At 39.1% G+C, this 22175-nt stretch overlaps 1 protein-coding gene and 1 pseudogene across 3 annotated transcripts in view; both read left to right on the top strand.

Moving 5' to 3' along the window:
• Positions 1-22175, top strand: part of CDKL5 (cyclin dependent kinase like 5) — a 226042-nt gene that overhangs the window by 103410 nt on the left and 100457 nt on the right. The gene's annotated exons all lie outside the window — the stretch shown is intronic.
• On the top strand, positions 2898-6182 carry LOC126946836 (gap junction alpha-1 protein-like; annotated as a pseudogene).

Consider the following 22175-nt stretch of genomic DNA (forward strand, 5'->3'; position numbering starts at 1 on the left):
CCAGCTACTCAGGAGGCTGAGGCTGGAAGAATTGCTCGAACCTGGGAGGCAGCAGAGGTTTCAGTGAACCGAGATCACACCACTGCACTCCAGCCTAGGCGACAGAGTGAGACTCTGTCTCAAAAAAGAAAAGAAAAGAAAAATTCCTTTTTTCTCTTTCCATTTTAGTTTTGGAGGTTTTTACTGACATATCTTACAACCTAGTGATTTTTTTTCCTCAGCTATGTCCAGTTTACTGTCAAGTCCTTTAAAAGCATTCTTCATTTTTGTTACAGTGATTTTGACTTCTAGCATTTTATTTTAATTCTTCCTTAGAGTTATGTATGCTTATATTACCCATCTGCTCTTGCATGCTGTCTACTTTTCCCATTAGAGCCCTTAACATATTAATCACAGTTATTTTAAATTCCCTATCTGATAATCCCCAAGTCTGTGCCATATCTGAGTCTGGTTCTGATGCTTACTTTGTCTCTTTAGACTATGCTTTTTCTTGCTTTTTGGCATGCCTTGTAATTTTTTTTTAAGCTGGATATGATATATTAGGCAATAGGAACTGAATAAATAGGCCTTTAGTGTAAGGTTTTATGTTAATCTGTCTAGAAGCTAGGTCATGTTTAATGATGTAGGTATAGATGCCAGAGGCTTCAGTTTCCTCCAGTACCTTTGTTATTTTATTTTTCCTAGCCTGTTGTCTGTGGGTTCTCCTAAGAACTCCTTTATAAATATTGAATCTGTGTCTTGCAACTCTTTCAGTTGTAATTCCCTGTTAATGTACTGGAGCTCTGTTGACATGATGGGAAGAGTATGGCGAAGGGAAAGTGTTCTATAATCTCATTCCTTTGTAAGACCTGAGTCTTTGGCTACAACCTTCAGAAGTGTTTCCAGCCACCCCGCTTCCCTCCTTTTCTTCTGTTAGATGAAACAAGAAGGCTAGAGGGACTGGACACTAAGGCTCTGGTAAATTTTCTCTTGGAGTGTTGACATTTGTTATGAAAAACATTCTGACCTTATTTCAAAATGGTTACCTTTCCCTTAGGCGTATTTCAAAGTGGTTACTTTCTTCCTCTCCCTACCTAAAAGAAGAGGAGATTTTTATTAGATCTTACCCCTGGGTGTATTTCAAAGTATTTTTCCTTGCGTCTTACACAAAAGGGGAGGAGTTTTTTCTTGGGTCTTCATAGTCAGAACCTGGTGAGATTTCCTGGAGGTAAAACTGCAAGAACTTAGAGGGCCTCCTAAGATTTAGTCCCCAGGAGTTCTCATTCACAAGCTAGTCGCAGCCTTTGTCAAAATTGTCATTTAAGTTTTCTTACTAGTGTATGATTCCAGTGCCTTCTGCTCCAGGTAAGCTTATCTTGGATGTGATTCTTTGTATTTGCCTGTTTCTCTAGATTTCAGCTCTGACCTCAATTCTATAAATCCAAGAAAAGTTGCTGATTTTCAATTTGTTAGGGTTTTTTCTTAATGTAAGGACAGGAGTGATGGCACTGTATGGGTTGATGCTGAAACTGGAAGTCCTGTTTACATATTAAAATTGGAAATATCTTGTCCAGTTTATAAGTAATATTCAGCAAGAGGTTTTTTACCTTTCCTGTGAACCATTTTCTTAGCTGAAATGACTCATTCCCAGTTATTTTCATCCTTTTGAATTTCAAATCTCTGTATTTTCATATGCTTAGTAAGAACTTTTTCAGAACAAAATATTTGGAAAACTTAAGAACTTTATGTAGTTCTTGCAAATGGCTACTAACTTTACCCTAAAGAAACTAGAATTATTACACCTTTTGATTTCCTTTTTTCCCCTACAGCATTTTTTTTTAACCTTCTATAAACCATGCTCAGGTAGTTCTGGTGATTATTTTCTTCACTTACTTCCCCTCACTTATTTTTGAAGAAGAACTCAGTTTTCTAAGGCACTTTGAAAGCTCTAGAGACCAAGCACGGCTTAAATTTGAAAAACTAATGAGAATAAATGTGAAACTCTTATGCTGCCAATGGTTTATTTTCAATTAACCTTGAAAAATGTATTAATTATAAACTATAGATCGTGGTGACTTTAGCTTAATAGGATTAGTTTGAGAATCTGTGCGATAGAGGACAATTTGGCTAAAATGTGTTATTTAAGCAACCAAGAAAGTACTGTGTGTACTTTAAAGCCTTATAATTTGATTACTGGCTACAAATTTGCATTTTGGGAGACTTCAGTTCTTATCCTTGGATAACAGTCGTAACTAACCTTGGTCATTTGAGACATAAATTTCGTTAACCTTGCTTCTTTTTTAGGGTTCATTTTAAGTTTTATTTTTCTCACTGAATGTACTGTGAGAAATAGCCATTAAACCAAGAAACAAATTAACAGTATATTTAAAGATCACTTATTGGTTAGCAGATTAATGTGGTTACTTTAATAAATATTTTCTTCTTATTTGATTAAAATGGATATTTGTCTTTGAGAATTAAATATATTTTTAAAAGAATTAAAATGTTAAATAAAATGTAATTTTTTTGTTTTTTTACTCTATGAATGCAATTTTAATATACTAAATAAAATTTGTTTTAAAATGATTTGCTGTACTGAAAGGATTTGGTTGAAAATAATTAATTTTTGCTATGTATAATCAATTAGCTGTGGCCCATTTTAAAATAGATCTATTTGTGTAGCATGCTCTGAATTAGAGACAGAAACCTTTTACTATGCTTTCGCTTGGAGACCTTTATTATAAAGAAATAAGGGCTGTAGAGTGGAAATGGATGAAGACTAGTAGGTCTTCAGGAGTGGCATGCTTATGAGTTATGCACCATGCCAGGTTCCACCACCCTCAGCAGATTTTTGGGTGGTATCAGTGTTGCTCCTCCTGAAATGTTTTTTTTTAAGAACTCTTCTTTTTTTTTTTTTTTTTGAGACGGAGTCTCGCTCTGCCGCCCAGGCTGGAGTACAGTGGCCGGATCTCAGCTCACTGCAAGCTCCGCCTCCTGGGTTCACGCCATTCTCCTGCCTCAGCCTCCCGAGTAGCTGGGACTACAGGCGCCCGCCACCTCGCCCGTCTAGTTTTTTTGTATTTTTTAGTAGAGACGGGTTTCACCGTGTTAGCCAGGATGGTCTCGATCTCCTGACCTCATGATCCGCCCGTCTCGGCCTCCCAAAGTGCTGAGATTACAGGCTTGAGCCACCACGCCCGGCCAAGAACTCTTCTTATATTATAACAGTACCCTAGAAGAAACCCACAAGAATGAATACAATGTATAGTAATATAGTCTTAATAAAATAGCTTCCATGTGCTAACAATTCAACTGAAGATAAATGGTCTACATTCAGTAAATACATATTTAAGTTAGAACCCTTGTTGTCAGGGACTTGACCTCCAATTCCCAGATTATGAGGGAGCAGCAGCTCATTTTTTGTTCTCATCTTACTACTTCATGCTAACTGGGCTGGCAGCTAGCCTTGGAAAATGCCACTTCATTCACTGAAGCATTCAGTGCCACAGTGCCAGGATTGATTGCCTGTTCCTCTCTCCAGAGATTCTTAGGACCAGCCCCATCATTCTTGACATCCTCTTAATTTTTGTCACCACCAAAACTCACTGGCCATCTGTTAGCACAGAATACCCATCCTTGTGCTGCTCTGTAGGTTCCTCAGTCTGATCCAGTTTCCTCCAACCCTCCCACTGGCTCCTAGAGCTCTTGAACAGCCATTCATAATTTCTCCCATGGCCTCAGTCTTGCCCCAGCATCACAGTGTAATCTCACTTTCTGTCCCTGGTTCTCTGCTGCTGCCAAATGGATGCCTGAAGGTAGCTCCCACTGGCATCAGTCTCAGGCTATGCTGTTTCTTCCTTTGCCTACTACCTGGTAACCTCACTGCCTGCCTTTTAGTTCCTTGAATACAGTGAGGTCTTCACTCTTAAAAATCTTTGCACAGGCTGCTTCCTTCGCCTACAGCAATTTTCTCACTCTTTTGGCCTGGCTGACCCTATCCAGTCTGATCTGGGTGTCTTCGTGTTGTCCTCTGCTGGGGCCTTCTATTTGTTTTTTTCTTGGCACTTAATTAAATTTGAAGTTGTATATTCACTTGCTCACTGAGCCTTTTTTCTGGATTCCATGATAGATATTTTTCCTCACATTTCTGAAATTGTGATGTACACTGGATTTCTTGATTCCTTTCTGAGTGGTAGGTAAAATAATGGTTTATCTTACAATTATCTTACATTCAATGAAATACTGTACTTTTAATTATTGTTTCCCCTGGTTGATTGTGAGTTCCACAAGTATAGGAATTCCATTTTACTCACCAATGAACCAGTGCCTAGCACAGTACCTGGCACCTGGGAGGCTCTAAATAAATACTAGTTGAATGAGTATCATTATCTGTTTGGGAGATTTTGGCCCTAATTTTCTCAAGATGAATTAGTCAGTGTGTAAGTATGAATTGTTAATTCAGTTTCTGTTGTTGAATCATTGTTTTCGACATTGCTTTATTCTGAAATTGAAAGAGACCTTTAGATTTGTCTATTTTGTTCCTCCATCTATGTAACTTGCCCTATTATAGGTATATGTACATCCTTGTTTAGAATTATTCACCTTGCATGAAAATGAATTCACATAAACTTCTACCTGGTGTGAGCAATTTTCTTTCATTAGGGAGAAGGAGCGAGGAAGGTACCAAACAGCAGCAGACTTTTGAACTTGAGACAGTTTTGGCTGCTTCAACTTAACTTTTTTCATTTTACTTAGTCCCTCAATGAGTACAATCATTTGGCATGCCTACTTCACTTTTTTTAAGTGAACTAACAGCGAACAGGCAACATGGGTGACTGGAGTGCCTCAGGCACCTCCTAGAGAAGGTTCAAGCTTAGTCCCCAGCTGGAGGTGAGGTGTGGCTCTCAGTGCTTTTCATTTCCCGAATCCTGCTCCTGACTACTGCAGTTGAGTCAGCCTGGGATGATGAGCAGTTTGCTTTTCATTGTAACACTCAGCAGCCTGGTTGTGAAAATGCCTGCTATGACCAGTCTTTGCCAATCTCTCATGTATGCTTCTGGGTTCTGCAGATGATACTTGGGTCTCTGCCCCCACTCTTGTACCTGACACACGTGTTCTATGTGATGTGAAAAGAAGAGAAGTTGAACAGGCAACTGGGAGAACTCGAAGTTGCCCAAATTGGTGATGTCAGTGTGGAGATGCACTTGCAGGGAATTTAAATAAAGAAGTTCAAGTGTGGCCTTGAGAAACATGGAAAGGTGAAAATCCCAGGGAGCTTGCTGTGAACGTGTACCATCGGTGTTGTCTTCAGGCCTCTGTTTGAGGTGGCCTTCCTGATGATCCCGTGGTCTGTCTACGGGTTCAGCCTAAGTGTGGTTTACACTCGCAAACGAGATCCTTCCCCACATTAAGCGGACTGCTTCCTCTCTTGGCCCCGGAGAAAAGCACCTTCATCATCTTCATGCTGGTGGTGTCCTTGGTGTCTCTTGCCTTGAACATCATTGCGTTATTCTGTATCTCATTTAAGAGCATTTAAGGATCATGTGAAGGATCAGGAGAGGGATACACCTGGCCTACAGAGTCCCTCCAATGGCTCTATATCAACTCTTCCTCTCTCCACCATGTACCTTCCTGGGGACAAGCTAGTTCCTGGAGAAAGAAACAATTCCTCTTGCTGTAGGCACAACAAGGAAGTGAGCAAAACCCTTCTAGTTACAGTGCATAACAAGATTGAATGGAGCAGGCAGGAAGTACCACCTCTGACTCCCAGTCTTTTGATTTCCCTGCTGATAAACAGAATTCTTAAAAACAAAAACGTAGATACTGGGCACTAGCCATGGTAGGCCAGCAGCCATCCTGAAGAGCCGGAAGTCATGCCAGCAGCAGCCTGATTACCTAGAGATCAAGATGCATACTTGGAAGCGTTATGTTTCTGCTTGATTGTTTAAGAGAAGGAAGGCACAGTAGAAAGCGCACCTTTGCCCCAGTGGAGGTGGTACTCAAAAACCTCAGTCGCCAGACTTAGGAGACACAAAGAAGACATTAGACTACCAGGGTTCCTGTACAATGAGAAATACTAATTTCCTGTACAATGAGAAATACTAATTTCCTGTACAATGAGAAATATTTGATAGTAAACTACTATCATTTTTAGCTTTATTGCATGCAATGTAGACCTAGTTCATCATATTACAAGTTCTAGAGAGTGTTATTTATTCAATACGGTTTTTTTTTTTTTTTTTTTTTTTTTTTTGGAGACAGAGTCTTACTCTGTCACCCAGGCTGGAGTGCAGTGGCGTGATTTCCGCTCACTGCAACCTCCACCTCCCGATTTAAGTGATTCTCCTGCCTCAGCCTCCTGAGTGACTGGGATTACAGGCATGCGCCACCACACCTGGCTAATTTTTGTATTTTTAGTGGAGATGGGATTTCACCGTGCTGGCCAGGCTGGTCTCGAACTGCTGACCTCAGGTGATCTGCCTGCCTCAGCCTCCCAAAGTGTTGGGATTACAGGCGTGAGCCACCGTGCCTGGCCTCAATAAAGTTTTAAGAAAGCAACCTACGTGTCTCCCTCCTGAGAGCTTCTGGCTGCACTGATCTTTTCTAGACTTTTAAACTTTCCATTGGCACATCTTCATTTAAGCAAAATAAGCTAGAATCAGAATTTTAGAAATGAAATTGCAGTGACTACATTACAGAAAGTTTTAATATTAACATCTTTAATTGTATGTAGCAGGATCACACATATACCCATTACTTTCAAATGTGCAAAAACTGTAGCTTTTTTTTTTTTCTTTTTCTTTTAACTGTTCTACTTTTCATCAGAAGCTTCTTCCCACCCCAGGGCACTGGAGGGAAGGAGAAGACACAGACAATTTAAACATTAAACCTGCCCATCCAGCATCTTGCTGTGACAGTTTAAACAGTCTCATTTGGAAAACTCAGTCTCTTGGCTAAATTTCCTTCTCATAAACCCTTTTATGAGAGTGAGGAATAATCACAGTTATTTACTAATGAAATGTGTGTGCCTATTGGATACTACAAAACTCGTGAAACTTTTGAATCAGATTGGACGCTGCCGTCCTCACTTCCTGTTTCACATTCATTTTCACATATATCTTGCTTTTTTCCCCCTTAAACTTTTAATCTTGAGATAATTATAGTTCACATGTAGTTGTAAGAAATAATAGATTCCTTATATCCTTTGACCAGTTTCTCCCATTAGTAACATCTTACATAATTACAGTATAATATCATAACTAGAAAATTGACATTGATGTATTTCCATTGACGTTATTCAGATTACACCAATTTTATCTGCACTCCTGTGTGTGTATATTTAGTTTTATGTAATTGCATCACTTGTGTAGATTCATGTGTCCACCACAGTCAAGCTACAGAACGGTTTTATCACAGGGATCCCTTGTGCTGCCTTTTTGTAGCCATAGCCACACCCTTGCCTTCCCCTCTTTCTAACCCCTGGCAACCACTAATCTGTACTTCATCTCTATAATTTTGTCATTTCAAGAATGCTATTTGAATGGAATGATACAACATTTAACCCTTTGAGACTGGCTTTATTCACTCAACACAACTCCCTTGAGATTCACCCAAGTTTTTGTGTGAACTAATAGTTTCCTCTTTTTTATTGCTCTTTTTTAGTATTCTATAGTATAGAGGTGTCAGAGTTTGTTTACCTTTTGAAGGATCTTTAGATTGTTTCCAGTTTTCATTTCCCTGGGTTAGGTGCTCAAGAGTGCAGTTGCTGGGTTGTATGGTATGTGAATGTAATGCTTTGTAAGAAACTGGTATATACTTTTCCAGAGTGGCTGTACAATTTTACATTCTCATCAGCAATGTGTGAGGAATCTAGTTTCTTCACATGCTTACCGGCATTTTGTATTATCACTATTATTATTTTTGTGTTAGGCATTCTAATAGTTGTGTAGGTGATCTCACTGTAGTTTAAATTTGTATTTCTCTAATGGCTAAAAATGTTGAACACCTTTCCTGTGCTTATTTGGCATCTGTGTATTTTCTTCAGTGAAGTACTCGTGCCATTTTTCCAATTTTGAATTGGATTGTTTTATTACTGTTGAGTTTAAGTTCTTTATATATTCTGGATTTAAATCTTTTGTCCTGTATGTTTGAAAATATTTTCTCCCAGCTTATAGCTTGCTTTTTCATTATCTTAACAATGTCTTTCATGGACCAAAAATTTTAGTTTTGTTAAGGTCATTTATCAATTTTTTTTTTTTTTTTTCCTATGGACTGTGCTTTTGGTATCAAATCTGAGAACTCTGCCTGGCCCTAGATCCTGAAGATTTTCTCCTGTGGTTATTTCTAAAAGTTTTATAAGCTTACGTTTTATATTTAAGTCCATGATCTATATTGTCAATTTTTGTACAAGGTGTGAGATAAAGGCCAAAGTTCTTTTTTCTTCTCCCTTATGGATGTCTAGTTGCTCCAGCACCATCCATTGAAAAGTCTGTTCTCCCTCCATTGAGTTCCTTTGCAGTGAAAAATCAGTTGGGCAGATTTGTGCACCTCTAATTCTGGATTCTCTGTCTCTCTTCTAATTTCTAGAAGAGACTGTGTAAGATTGCTGTTAATTCTTCCTTAAGTGTTAGACATCTCCAGCAAACCCATTTGAGCTTGCAGATTTCTTTTATTGGAAACTTGATAATTATAATTATATATTCAATTTCTTTAATAATTACATGACACTTAAAGTTGTTTATTTCATCTTGGTTAACTTTTGGTAGTTTGATTTTCAAGGAAATTGGTCCATTTCTTCTAAATTGTCAAATGTAAGAGTGTAAAGTTTGTAGTGTTCCTTTATTTCTTTTTAATGACTGCAGGATCTGTAGAGATCTTCCTTGTTTTGTTCCTGATACTGATGATTTTTGTCTTCTTTCTTTTTATCTTTACCAGTCTTGCTAGAAGTTTATCAATATTAATTGTTCTTTTTGTGGAATCAGCCTTCTGCTTCATTGATTTTCTGTTTTCAATTTCATTGATTTCTGATTTTATCATGATTATTTCCTTCTTGCTTTGGGTTTATTTTCTTTTTTTAGTCTTGAGGGAAGAATTTATCTTATTGATTTGTAACCTTTCCTCTTTTTAAAAAATGTATACATTGAATACTATAAATTTCCCTCTCAATACTGCTTAAGCTGCCTCCCACATCTTTTGATATATGTTGTATTTTCATTTTCATCAAGTTCTATGAAATTAGAATTTTCTTTCAGACTACTTCTTTGACCCACGGATTATTTAGAAATGTTAGATTTCATTTCTATTTGGAGATTTTCCTGTTGTCTTTCTCTTATTGATATTTAATCGGATTCCATTGTGGTCAGAGAAAATACTCTATATTATCTCAGTTCTTTAAAATTTGTTAAGGTTTGTTTTGTGGCCCAAGATGTGTTCTATCTTGGTGAATATTTTATGGGCTCTTGAAAGCAACACGTATTCTGCTGCTGTTGGGTATAGTATTTTATATATGACAATGAGACCCTGTTGGTTTCATTTTCTTATTTTTTTTGTCTTCTGGAAGTTTTAGGATTCCATCTTATTTATACAGTTTTTTAGTGTATCTGTTTGTATTGTGTTCTTATTGATCTAGGTATTAAAATATACATTTGTGTTTACCACAATCTGTTATCAATGTTTTACCACTCAAGTGAAGTGTAGAAATCTTACTCTCCTTTAGACCCTTTTGCCCTCCCCACTTAAAAAACATATATGTCTTAAGTATTTCTTCTACATACATCGAGCACCACATCAGATGGTGTTATAATTTATAATTTTTGTCTCAACCATCAAATCTGATTTATGAAACTCATGAGCAAAAGGATAGTCTTATATTCCCCACCTTTTATTTTTGTAACCTGTTCTAACATTTTTTTCTTAAATTCCAAGCTTCTTTGGTTATCTTTTACTTTCTTTGTTGTTGTTGTTGTTTGAGACAGGGTCTCATTTTGTCACCCAGGCTAGAGGGTCACCCAGTGGTGCAATCACAGCTCACTGCAGCCTTGTGACTTCCCGGGCTCAAGTGATCCTCCTACCTCAGCCTCCTGAGTAGCTGGGACCACAGGTTTGCACCACCACACCTGACTAATTTTTGTGTTTTTGGTATAGATAGGGTTTTGCCATGTTGCTCAGGCTGGTCTCGAACTCCTAGGCTCAAGCAATCCACCCTCATTGGCCTCCCAAAGTGCTGGGGTTACAGGCGTGCCACCACGCCTGGCTGGTTATCTTTTACTTCCTATTTAGAAAACTACCTTTAACCATTCTTTAAGGGTAAGTTTGCTAGCTACTTCTCTTTGTTTTCCTTCATCTGAGAATGTCTTTATTTTGCTTTCATTCCTGAATGGTATTTTTGCTTGGTACAGAATTTCTGATTGACAGTTCTTTTTTCTCTTCTCTTCTCTTTCTCTTTTTTTTTTTTTTTTTTTTTGAGATGGAGTCTTGCTCTGTCTCCAGGCTGAAGTGCAGTGGCGGATCTCGGCTCACTGCAACCTCTGCCTCCCAGGTTCAAGCAATTCTCCTGCCTCAGCCCCCCAAATAGCTGGAACTACAGGCGCGTACCACCACACCCAGCTAATTTTTTAATTTTTTTTGTATAGATGGGGTTTCACCTGTTGGCCAGGATGGTCTTGATCTCTTGACCCTGTGATCTGCCTTCCTCGGCCTTCCAAAGTGCTGGGATTACAGGCGTGAGCCACCACGCCTGGCTGACAGTTCTTTTATTTAGTGCTTGAAAATTGTTGTGCTGTTTCCTTTTAGCCTCTGTGGTTACTGATGAGAATACACTGTCATTCAAATTGTTTTTCTCCTATAGGTAAGGTGCTGTTTTTTGTTTTTGTTTTAGTTTTCAGAAGTTTCACTATGATGTGTCTTGGCTGGAATTACTTTGGGTTTATCTTGTTTGGAGTTTGCTCAGCTCCTTGAATCTGTAGGTTATATCTTTTGCTAAATTTGGAACTTTTCCATTGTGATTTCTTTGAATGTATTTTCAGCTCTACTCTGTTTGTCCCATCCTTCTGAACCTCCAGTGACATGAATATTAGGTCTTCTGTTATAGTGCCACATGTCTCTCAGTCTCTGTTCATTTTTCCCCCATCTATTTCTTTTCTGTTGTTAAGACTGGATTATTTCTATTCTGTCTCTAAGTTCACAGATTCTTTCCTCTGTCTTCTCCATTCTGTTGTTTAGTCTGTTCACTGAGTTTTAAATTTCAGTTATTTGTTCTATTTTTCAATTCATGAAGTTTTTCTTTGTTGTTCGTTTTTGTTTTTTTGAGACAGGGTCTCACTCTGTCACCCAGGCTGGAGTGCAGTGGCACAATCATTGCTCACTCCAGCCTTCACCTCCCTAGGCTCAGGTGATCCTCCTGCCTCAGCCTCCCAAGTAATTGGGACCATAGGCGCGCCCAGCTAATTTTTGTTTATTTTGTAGAGACAGGTTTCACCATGTTGCCCAGGCTGGTCTCCAACTCCTGGACTCAAGCAATCCTCCTGTCTTGGCTTCCCAAAGTACTGAGATACCAGGTGTGAACCACCATGCCTGGCCTAAGTTTTTTTTTTTATATCTTCCATTAATTTTTGAGAGTTCCTATATTTTATTATTTGGTTCAAGTATGTTTGTAATTACTCTAAAGTATTTGTATGATGGCAGCTTGGAAATTTTTGTGTGATGATTCTGACATCTCTACAATCTTTGTTGGCACCTGTTAGTCTTTTTTGCACGTTGAGATTTCCCTACTTTTTAGTATGATGAATAATTTTCTACTGAAACCTGGACATTTTGGATGTTATGTCATTAGACTCTGGATCTTATTTAATCTCCTGTTTTTTCTTGGCCTTCTCTGACACCCCCTCTGGAAAGGAAGGGGATGGAAGTTGAGTTTTCTAATTCTACCTCCATTGACACCCACTGAGAGGGGCTCCTTGCTGCTGCTTTGTTGGGTGGGAATTCCAGCTCCCTAGGCCTTTGCTGACCACTCTGGCTGGGAGGGCCAGGAGTATCTTGTTACTGCTCCCCACGTTGGCCTCCACTGACACCAGCATGGCAGGGGATTAGACATGTTCTCTACGCAGCATTTGCTGGCATGGGTGGGGCCCCAGTTTTCACTGTTTCGTGGCTGGGGTAGAGTAGTTATTGTCTAAAGTCTTTTGTCCTGCTAGGCTGTTCTTTTCCTGGTCCTTTAGCTGGAGAAGAGAAGGCTTTCGTTGGGGCTCTTTTTTGTCTGTGCCCATGGGCTCTTCTGGATTCTTTATTGAAGTATTTTTATTAGGGTTGGTTTAAAATCCCTGTCAGATAATTCCAGCATCTGCTTCATCTCAATGTTAATGTCTCTTAATTGTCTTCTTTCATTCATTCAGGTTGTGATTTTCATGGTTCTTAATATGATGATTTTTTTTTAATTGTATCCTGGTCATTTTAGATATTGCAAGACTCTGGATCCTGTTTAATGTGTGTTTTAGCAGGTAGCCACGCAGTTGAGGTATAGGATAAGGGCAGATGCGTATGTTCAGTTTCCCTCTTGGTCCCATTGATACCACCTCTGCAAAAGCTCCACTTTTACTCACACTACCTCATTGCAGATGGCTGGGGTGGATGTTCAGCTCCTCACTTGGCCCCACCAACACCTTCCCAGTGAAATCGGATCTCAGATTTGCACCTGCCTTATTACCTCTGCTACATCTTGCAGATGCTACCCTGGCCGGGAAGTCAGAGGTGCTACTGCCTGATGGGCAATGAAAGATTAGCTCCTTGGTCAGCCTCACTGATCCCATCAGGCAGGGAATTGTAACAGTGCCGCCTGCTTTCTCAGGATGTGTATGTGTAAAAGAGTGTTTTCCTACTTGGCCCGGCCCGAACCTCAGTGGGGTGGTGCTGCAGTTTTTCCATTTTCTTTTTGGCGGTACCCTCCCTGTTGCCTGGAATGGGGAGGGTATTGCCAAAAAGATTTTCAGTTGTTAGCCTACCCTTTTCCTGGCCCTTTGGCTGAACGAACAGGTTTTTCTTGGAGCTTTTTTTTTTTTTTTTTTTGTATTTGTCTATCAGTGGTTCCAGGTTGAAGGCTTTTGCAGCACCTTATTGGGCATACATGGAAGACAGTAAGGAAACCCAGGAACTCACTGCCGTGTTGCCTCTCAAGTGCCGAAGTCCTATTCAGTGTGCCATCTTCTTTCCATCTTGGCTTCCTATGCACGTTTGTGTGTCATGGTCAAGGATTTTTAGTCTTAAGGAGGAGGACCTGGAAGGAGTGGGGCTGCTCCATCTTGACCAGAATGAAAAGTCTGTGTGTGCATGTGTTTAATATATAATGAAAATTCTAAAATCTGTTAACACCATTTTGTATAATAGTAATACTATATTTTAATATTTAAAGAATAAACTTAATAATTTATTCTTTAAATACACTATGTATCAGGCACAGTGATTGACCCTTGGGTCTGCGGATAGGACTGAGACATAATCCTTACTTTCAAATAGCTGATAGTTTTGTAGAGTTCAAAGACCTGTGGAATCAATTTTAATTTGCCCCATTATACTCAGATGGAAACCACTCACAATTCTTTTAGAAATAAAAACGGAATCTAGCTTCATACTACCTGACTGGTAGTATTGTGGGAGCTTCCTCCCATCTCATTGGTTGAGATAAGCCTCCTTTGGTTTATGAGGTACTAGGCAAATTGGGAAGGGGTCTAGTGCTTAGTGCCTTGTTGTTACTCTGGTTACAATTAAACCCTGTGCCAGGAGCTGCCACCCAGTGGGTAGTGCTTCCCTGGCCCCAACTCTCCAGGCTATGGTGCTTAGTGATCAGACAGATGGAATCTCCGCAAGTACCACCACTGTCAGAAGTCCTGAACACCCCTCTCTGCCTCACGCAGAAGCTGTGGTCCCACGATCCTTCCACTCCTGGAGGAACCTTAGCTCTATTGGATGGGAAGTTCAGCTCGACTGCCTTTGTGAGTCTGGGCTTTATAATAATGACTGTTCTCCCCATGGGCAGGAGAAAGTAGACCTCAGGGATACAACCCCATGATCTCTGAGTTCCTTTAGAAATTTGGTTTTGGTGATTTGGGAATGCCCAAAAGTAGAACATTTTTGAACTTTCTTCTTGATGGTAAGTGGGTGATAATGGTGATAATGGTTCTTTAACTCTTGTGTGTTCTAAGCATTTTACTTGTATCTTCTCATTTAATCCTGATAGCAACATCAGGAATAAGTTATATTATTATATCTGATTTTCTCCGCAGGAAATTGAGGCACAGAGAAGTTAAGGAACTTCCCTAAGGCCACTCAGGTAGTAGGTGGTAGAGCTAGGATTCAAATGCAGGCAGTCTAGCTTAGAGCTGAAGTTCTTCTTACCCTTCTTTCAGTGATGTGACAACCTTTGAGTTTTATTTTGCTTTTTTATTATTTGTTTGAAATTAAGATTGATGTATCTAAAATAAGTGTTCCAGGCTTCTAAAAAGTGCTGCACAATTAAATATTACTAAAGTATGTTTCTAATTAGAAAAGTTTTTTTCTTTCTTACTAAACCACATAGATTTGGGAACAAGAGTATAAAAAATAACCAGTAATAGGTTACATTTACAACTGTTTGGAGTATAGTCCTTTAATAATCAGATTTTTTGGTTTGTTTCTGTAAGTGGGAAACAATGATTTTGTTAGAAATCTCTGCTTTTGGCCAAGTGCAGTGGCTCACACCTGTAATCCTAGCACTTGTGGGAAGCCGAGGCGGGAGGATTGCTTGAGCCCATGAGTTAGAGACCAGCCTGGTTAACATAGGGAGACCCTGTCTCTACAAAAAGTACAAAAATTAGCCTTGTGTGGTGGCACACAGATAGTAGCCTATAGTCCCAGCTACTCAAAGGATGAGGTGGGAGGATCACCTGAGCCTGGGGATGTCGAGGCTGCAGTGAGCCGTGATCGAGCCACTGTACTCCCGCCTGGGTGACAGAGTGCAACTCTGTCTCAAATAATAATAATCATAATAAAGAAAAATAAAAGGAAATCTCTGCTTTTTTGTTTGATTGCTTAGGGTTCAATAAAAAATTTAACCAGATTATTTCTGATTATGTATATCTATTATATATCATATTTTGTTATACATTTTTGATCATTTCTATTGTTTTTACATGTGTTTATGTTTAAATACAGGTAGTAGAATAACTAGAAGGATGTGACTCACAAGTCATTATGTAAATATTATCCATGCCAGTACATTTAAATTCTGTAGGGACTTAATTGTAAGGCAGTTATAATATAGCCATGTTCCTCTGTTGAGAAAAGATTCATACTGCCCTTTACCTTGCTTTTTCAGTGAAAAAGTTTAAATATTTTCATTCATTTGAAATGTAGAATCAAAGTTTCATTTACATGCATATTCTGTGTACTTGGTACTATAATCTTACAGTTTGTTCTATTATTTGTAAACACAGAATGTGAATATAAATTTTCTGCCATGTTTTGTTAGGAATAATGTATTTCTCCATTAATTTACATGTTTTCATACCATTGGCTCTTAAATTTCCATGAACACTAGCCACAATGTGATTTATCTGAGGCAGATTTTTTTTCAAATTCATATTGATTTATCTTCCATGCCACTTGAATATATTTTGTTGATTATAATAAGATTCTTTATTAGTTCTAGCTCAAGAGAAACCACATGAGTGAGCTTTAAAACTTCAGATTAGTTCATTAAATAGACATTTGGTAACACACCTACTCTAGTGAGTCCTGTTGGTTGTTTGGGATAAAGGGTAAGAAGGGCATGGTCAGTGATTACAGAGTGACCACACTCTAGAAGGGAAAGGCTTATTATTGCGGCACAGAAATTGGGCATATCTCCTACTTCTTTCTTTCTTTCTTTCTTTTTTTTTTTTTTTTTGAGACAGAGTTTCCATCTTGTCGCCCAAGCTGGAGTGTAATGGCGCAATCTTGGCTCATTGCAATCTCCGCCTCCCGGGTTCAAATGATTCTTCTGTCTCAGCCTCCCTGGTAGCTGGGATTGCAGGTGCCTGCCACCACGCTCGGCTAATTTTTGTATTTTTAGTAGAGATGGTGTTTCACCATTTTGGCCAGAGTGGTCTCGAACTCATGACCTCAGGTAATCCACCTCGGCCTCCCAAAGTGCTGGGATTACAGGCGTGAGCCATCGCACCCAAAGAAGTTACGTATCTTCCTTCTTTGGCCAGCATGTCCTTTGTCTCATTTCTTATTGGTCACTGTAAGTTTCGTCAGAGGTATTTAGAACAGGTGGGGGCCTTTCTGCTAGGTCTCAGGGGCACAGAGTTAAGTGAGGCACCTACCCTCATGGATCTTAATCATTGTCTGGCTGGGAAGTGAGGCTGCGTGGCAAAGCATAGATTCCATTGCAGTTGTGGTGAATGGTTTGCTGGAGGTGTGAATAGGGTCTTGGGATCACGAAAAGAGCAGTACACAAAACAAGCTGGGGGATCCTGCAGTGCTTCCTGAAGGAGGGTTTTGAAGGAGTAAAAGGAGTGAACTAGAAGTAGAAGGGCTGGCTTCTTGTCATTTCAGTAAAGCTAAAACACCACTTCCTTAGATACTGCACCAGTACTCTACTGAATTGTCTGTTTTGTTACGATAATCTTCTTGTTCTGTTACTTGTTTCCTTGTTATATGTCTCTTCCCTCCAGAATGTAACATCTGTGTATACCCAGTGCCTTTTACATAGTAGGAGCTTAAAAAATGTTTGTTGGTTGAATGAATGAATTAATGAATGAAGAATGAATGCTTGAGGCAGAGTGTGAGCAGATAAAAGCAAGTGTGTGTGAAGGCTTAGTTGAGAAACTAACTGCAAATGATTAGGTGTGACATGAGCAAGCGAGCTTTTCCTTGCAAATTAGGAGGTAAAGCATGGAATTAGAACGTTATCCCGAAAGCCTCCAGGCTGCATGATGTGTAATGCAGCATTCTTTTCCTGAATTCCTGTGATTAACAGCTGTGAATATTTTAAATTTTCATTATGTGCAAAACTGATGATCTCACTGAGGCCATTTAGAGAATATTATTTGAAGAGGATTTTAACTGGACTGCCTCAGTGATGTTCTTGACATCAAGTAACCAGACACAAACATTTCATTCAGGTTTACAGTGTTCTTTGGCTAATTCTCTTGAAACGTTGAATTATGCCACTGTTGTTTCAAGACAACAGACAAAACTTTTGAGAGTTTTGTCTCTTCCTCCTTTTGCTTTAGTGCTCAAGGTGTGGTGTACATTGGTCATCAGGCCAATGTGATGGTGATAAACAGTTCCTCTTCCAGGCCTGTGTGATAATACAGTTTAATTGAGCAGACTTTTAATTATATATGTATGATAAAATGCTAGATACTTGGATGTAAGACAGACTAGACATATGTTAGGAATAACGCTTAAAATCTTAAGGAAATTGAACACTTGTTCAAAGGATTTTTAGCAAAGCAATTTTATTTTTGCACAGAGGGGGTGCTTCTTCGGCCAGTTGTCATGAGAGTATACTTGAACAAAGGGCACAAGAGTTTTTATTTTTGATGCAAGTTTTGTTTTTGTAATTTTTTTTATTGGCCGGGGTTAGGTTGTATAATTTAAATTAATTTTGGTTGGTTAAACATTTGTGTTGTTTTGTGTTTTTTTTTTTTTTTTTTTTTTTTTTTAGGTAGGGTGGGGATGTAAAAGAAAGTGAAGGGGAAGGGGTGTTTGTAATGAGCTAGAAAGTGTTTTTTTTAAATAAGGGAAGGAATGTGAGCTGGTATTGATAATGCTTGGTATTGAGGCATGCCTGGGCATTTAACAAAGGCAAAAAGGAAAAAGGAGAAAAAAGGTGGGGGTGTACTATGAATTAAAGAATAAAAGATCGATCAGATTATTTGAAAATAAACCTTATTATATTTTACACATAGCTCTTTGAAAAATAGCATGGGCTGCTGATTTATGTCTGATAGCCTTCTCTTTCTGTGCTAAGAGAAAGTAAATCTGGCATTTTCTAGTTTTCTTCACAATGCATAATAAGATATGAGGAGTTATTACAAGCCTAACTAGATACTTTGAAAAATTAGATTTTAGGAAAAGAAAATAAAAATTGTTACTACCCTACGTTGAATGTATTTTTCACTTTTCTCTGTAGATACGGTTACGGCAAAACGCTGTGACTTGGAACCTTTTTCAGATTTCAGTTGTCTTATTCTGCTTCCTTGCCTGCTTTGTGAGCACATCTGTCAGAAAGTGTGGTCACAGGGTCCCTAGAGATAACCCAGCGCAGTGCTTGAATAGGGAGTTTCTATGTTTCTGTTCTTACCTCACAGTGTTTCACATGTTAGCAGTGTCATAGCGATTGCGCACCTGAGCACCTTGTGCCTAGGTAGCCCGAAGATGTTATACAGAACCAAATTGCTGTTTGTTTTCTTTGAACTTCGGAGTTTTGTTAAGCTCGTTCCTGTTCTAAAACAGCCATATCTCTTGTGAATTGGAAAAAATTAAACCTTGGTGCATTGGCTTTATTTGCAATTTTAGTATTCTCATTTCTTACAAAATGTAAAATTAGGATATTGTATTTGCCAAATCTTAAGACTTATAGATTTTATATACATGCATGCACAATTCATCAGTGTGTTGATGAATAAAACAAATAATAAAATATAACAAAAAATAACAAAACAGAATCAAGCTTTTTTTATGGATCACTAATTTATTACCATTTTTGCTCTACTGTCTCTAACGTCAGCAGAATGTATGAGTATGTACTCATGGGTCTGGCTTTTGTTCAGGCTCTAAGAAAGCAGTGAGCAACTTGCTCAGTAGTAGCTATGCTATTGTTAACTACCTGTACATTGTTTATACATGAATAATTGCAAAAATTAAGTATACTGACTTCGATGGTCTCTACATAACTTACTGAAACAATTGGTCATAAGAAAGGCACAGTCTGTCCCTCCCTTGATAAAGGAATCTCTAGCAAGCTCTATCACTTGTTCAACAGAGCAATAGATTTTTTTCTTCATTTGGACAATGCATTTTTATGCTGATCATCAGTCCATAATTTTAAACTTTGTTTTCTATTCTGTCAATATTCTTGAATCTTTATTTAGCAGGGATAATACTTTTGGAATACCTGATGATGTATCTTTGGTCAATAAATTGGTTTTTCTCTTCCGATCTTTTCTTTTATCACGTCCCCAGGAAAGAGAGCAGGATGAATGCCACTTTGTAGGGGAAATTCCTTGAGTATTAAAGGAGAAATGAAGGACAGCCCATTCCGGTGTCAAAGGAATGTGGGAAGAACAGGCAGAGTTAGAGCAGGCAGGTGGTCAGGTATATATGTCTTGTCATTCCCCACCCCCATCACCTTAGGGAACTGAAATTCAAGGTTTAGGGGGTGGGTAGGTTGAGGGTAAGCCAAAAGTGAAGGAAGCTTATGCCCCATCCCCTTCTTGTAACTCAGGGAAGAAACTGTCTTGCAAGGCTGCTTTAACGCAATGTAAGCAGCCACAGCAGAAGAAAATGTAGCATACTGTGGTTAGGTGAAGAGGACTGCCAGGCCTCCTTTAGCTGGTGAGTGGCTTCTGAGAAATCCCAAAGTTACTTCACACTCCAGGTAGCTGGATTGAGAGCCAGTGAACCTGTCAATGGGAAAGATGTGTTGAGGGGCAAGCTGATACCCACACTGTAGCTGACAGCCACACTAGCTGACACTGATTGAGCCAGGTCTCGGGTATAAATGAGATTAAGGAGTCTAGATGTCTCCGGCACCACTTAGAGGCAGACCAGCTGGGGTAGATCCCTGGACTCTGGGCCAAGAGAGCACACCTGAGTCTACGGCCTCCATGAGCTCTAACAGCAGCATCTGGCCAGTGTCTGGGGTCCACACCTATAAGGAACCTTGTCTTGGAGACCCGAGAATCTCTACCTTACTACAGTGAAGTTCTGTAACCTCACCCATATCCATACCCACAGCTGCCATCTTGGTAGAAGCAGCAGGGAGAAAATTGAAAAACTGAGCATTTACCTGAACAAGACTATAAACCAGAAGGGACTGTGCTACCATATAATGCAAGTTAAAGTCAAGTGTGGGGGCTTGAAAAGCAAGGTTAAAACAGTTACAGAAAATTTTAAAGCTACATTTTCTTGGCACAGGTTAAATTTAGTGTGCTATAAATTACTGTTCCTGCCACAGCAAGATAGTCTTTGAGGATATATTTCCTGCATTTAAATTTAAATTTTGTATTCTTCATTCACAGTGGAACATAGCTTTTAAGTCCAATGATTATCTGAGGTTTAGATTGCCTGCAGTTGGCATGCCTGATGCCATCGTGGTCTCAATTACTTGATCACTAGAAGTGAAATTTTCATTTTTTCATCTCATTGTTATAAGGACAAAATGAAATAGTAACACAATTTCACAATAACTGCATTATAGACTTGATGGTTAATACTAAACTGAAAGGCTGTCTGACAGGCATCACTGCCATGTAGTCTTCAAAATTCTCATTCATTTGCAGACAATTTGCTGTGAATTTGGTATAGACAAGGTGGTTTGAGGGTATCTGCAATAATGTTTGAAGGTTTGGGTTTTATATAAAAATGAGATGCATGTCAAATTTTATATGATCTATAAGTATGGAGCTAGATTGTTTTGAAAGTTCACCTTTCTCTCTTTCCATTGAAAATAGTTGGTATTTTCTGCCAGAGGGATTAAGGAAAATTGTTCTCTGAATGTCTCATTTTTCATTTTGATAACTATATTTTACTTTTTGAACATTTTATTAATTACCTAATCTATAATATGAACATAGGGTAGTAAATTTATATTAGTCCTGGAACTATGAGGTAAATTATTTTTAAGTGATTCATCTTGAATTACCCACTTACATACAGTAAGATGTACCCATTTTTAGTGTATAGTTCTGTGTAAACTAGCCCTCTTAGTTCCTTCTTTGGCATTATCAGCCATCGTCCCTTCAGGCTGATACTCTCTATAATAGTTATAATGGAGCATATTAAACTACTTACAAAGGATTTCTGGATATGTGGGTTTGTTTGCATTTATCAATTAAGTGGTCCAAGACTTTAATTTGGTTTTGTTCTCACATTTGTGGCACTCAAATGTCAGCCATCTAGGTGGCCCCAAGTCTCATAGCCTTACTAGATACCTTGACTTATTATTATTATTATTATTATTTGAGACAGAGTCTCACTCTGTTGCTCAGGCTGGAGCACAGTTGCAGAGTCTCGGCTCACTGCAGCCTCAACCTTCCTGGCCCAAAAGATCCTCCTACCTCAGCCTCCTGAGTAGCTGGGACTGTAGGTGTGCACCACCACACCCAGCTAATCTTTTGTAGTGTGTGTGTAGAGACAGGGTTTTACCATGTTGCCCAGGCTAGTATCGAACTCCTGGGCTCAAGCGATTTGCCCGCCTCGGCCTCCCAGAGTGCTGGGATTATAGGCATGAGCCACCATACCCTTCCGAAACTTTCTAAAGCATAGAAAAACAGATCTAATATGTCTCCTAGGGAATCTGTCCTTAAAAAAAACCGAAATGTGGCCAGGCGCGGTGGCTTATGCCTGTAATCCCAGCACTTCGGGAGGCCCAGGCGGGTGGATCACAAGGTTAGGAGTTTGAGACCAGCCTGGCTAACATGGTGAAACCCTGTCTCTACTAAAAATACAAAATTAGCTGGGCATGGTGGTGTGCGCCTGTAATCCCAGCTACTCGGGAGGCGGAGGCAGGAGAATTGCTTGAACCTGGGAGGTGGAGGTTGCAGTGAGCCGAGATTGTGCCATTGCACTCCAGCCTGGGCGATAGAGCGAGACTCTATCTCAAAAAAAAAAAAACAAGAAAAAGAAAAAAACCTGAAATGTATATATTTGTATTCTGTGTTCTTGGCTGGTTGGTTTTTCCTTATATACCAAGGAATGTCTTTTTCTTTTTAAAATTGTGGCAGGAAAAAGTGCTTCTGTGTTAGGCTGTGGTAGAATTAGTAACTGATATCCAAAGAGAAGAATGAGCCAGGCCAGCAGGATATATGTTTTACATTGGCTACACAATACAGTAAGACATTTGCACTAGCTCTTGTCCTTTTTTGCTGAGCACATTTTGGACCAGTTATACATTTATTTCTTAACTACAAGCTTGCAGTCTAGTGGTAGAGTCAGACCTTGATCAAGTGATCATG

The sequence above is a fragment of the Macaca thibetana genome, chromosome X, assembly GCF_024542745.1.
Source record: "Macaca thibetana thibetana isolate TM-01 chromosome X, ASM2454274v1, whole genome shotgun sequence".
Classification (NCBI taxonomy): domain Eukaryota; kingdom Metazoa; phylum Chordata; class Mammalia; order Primates; family Cercopithecidae; genus Macaca; species Macaca thibetana.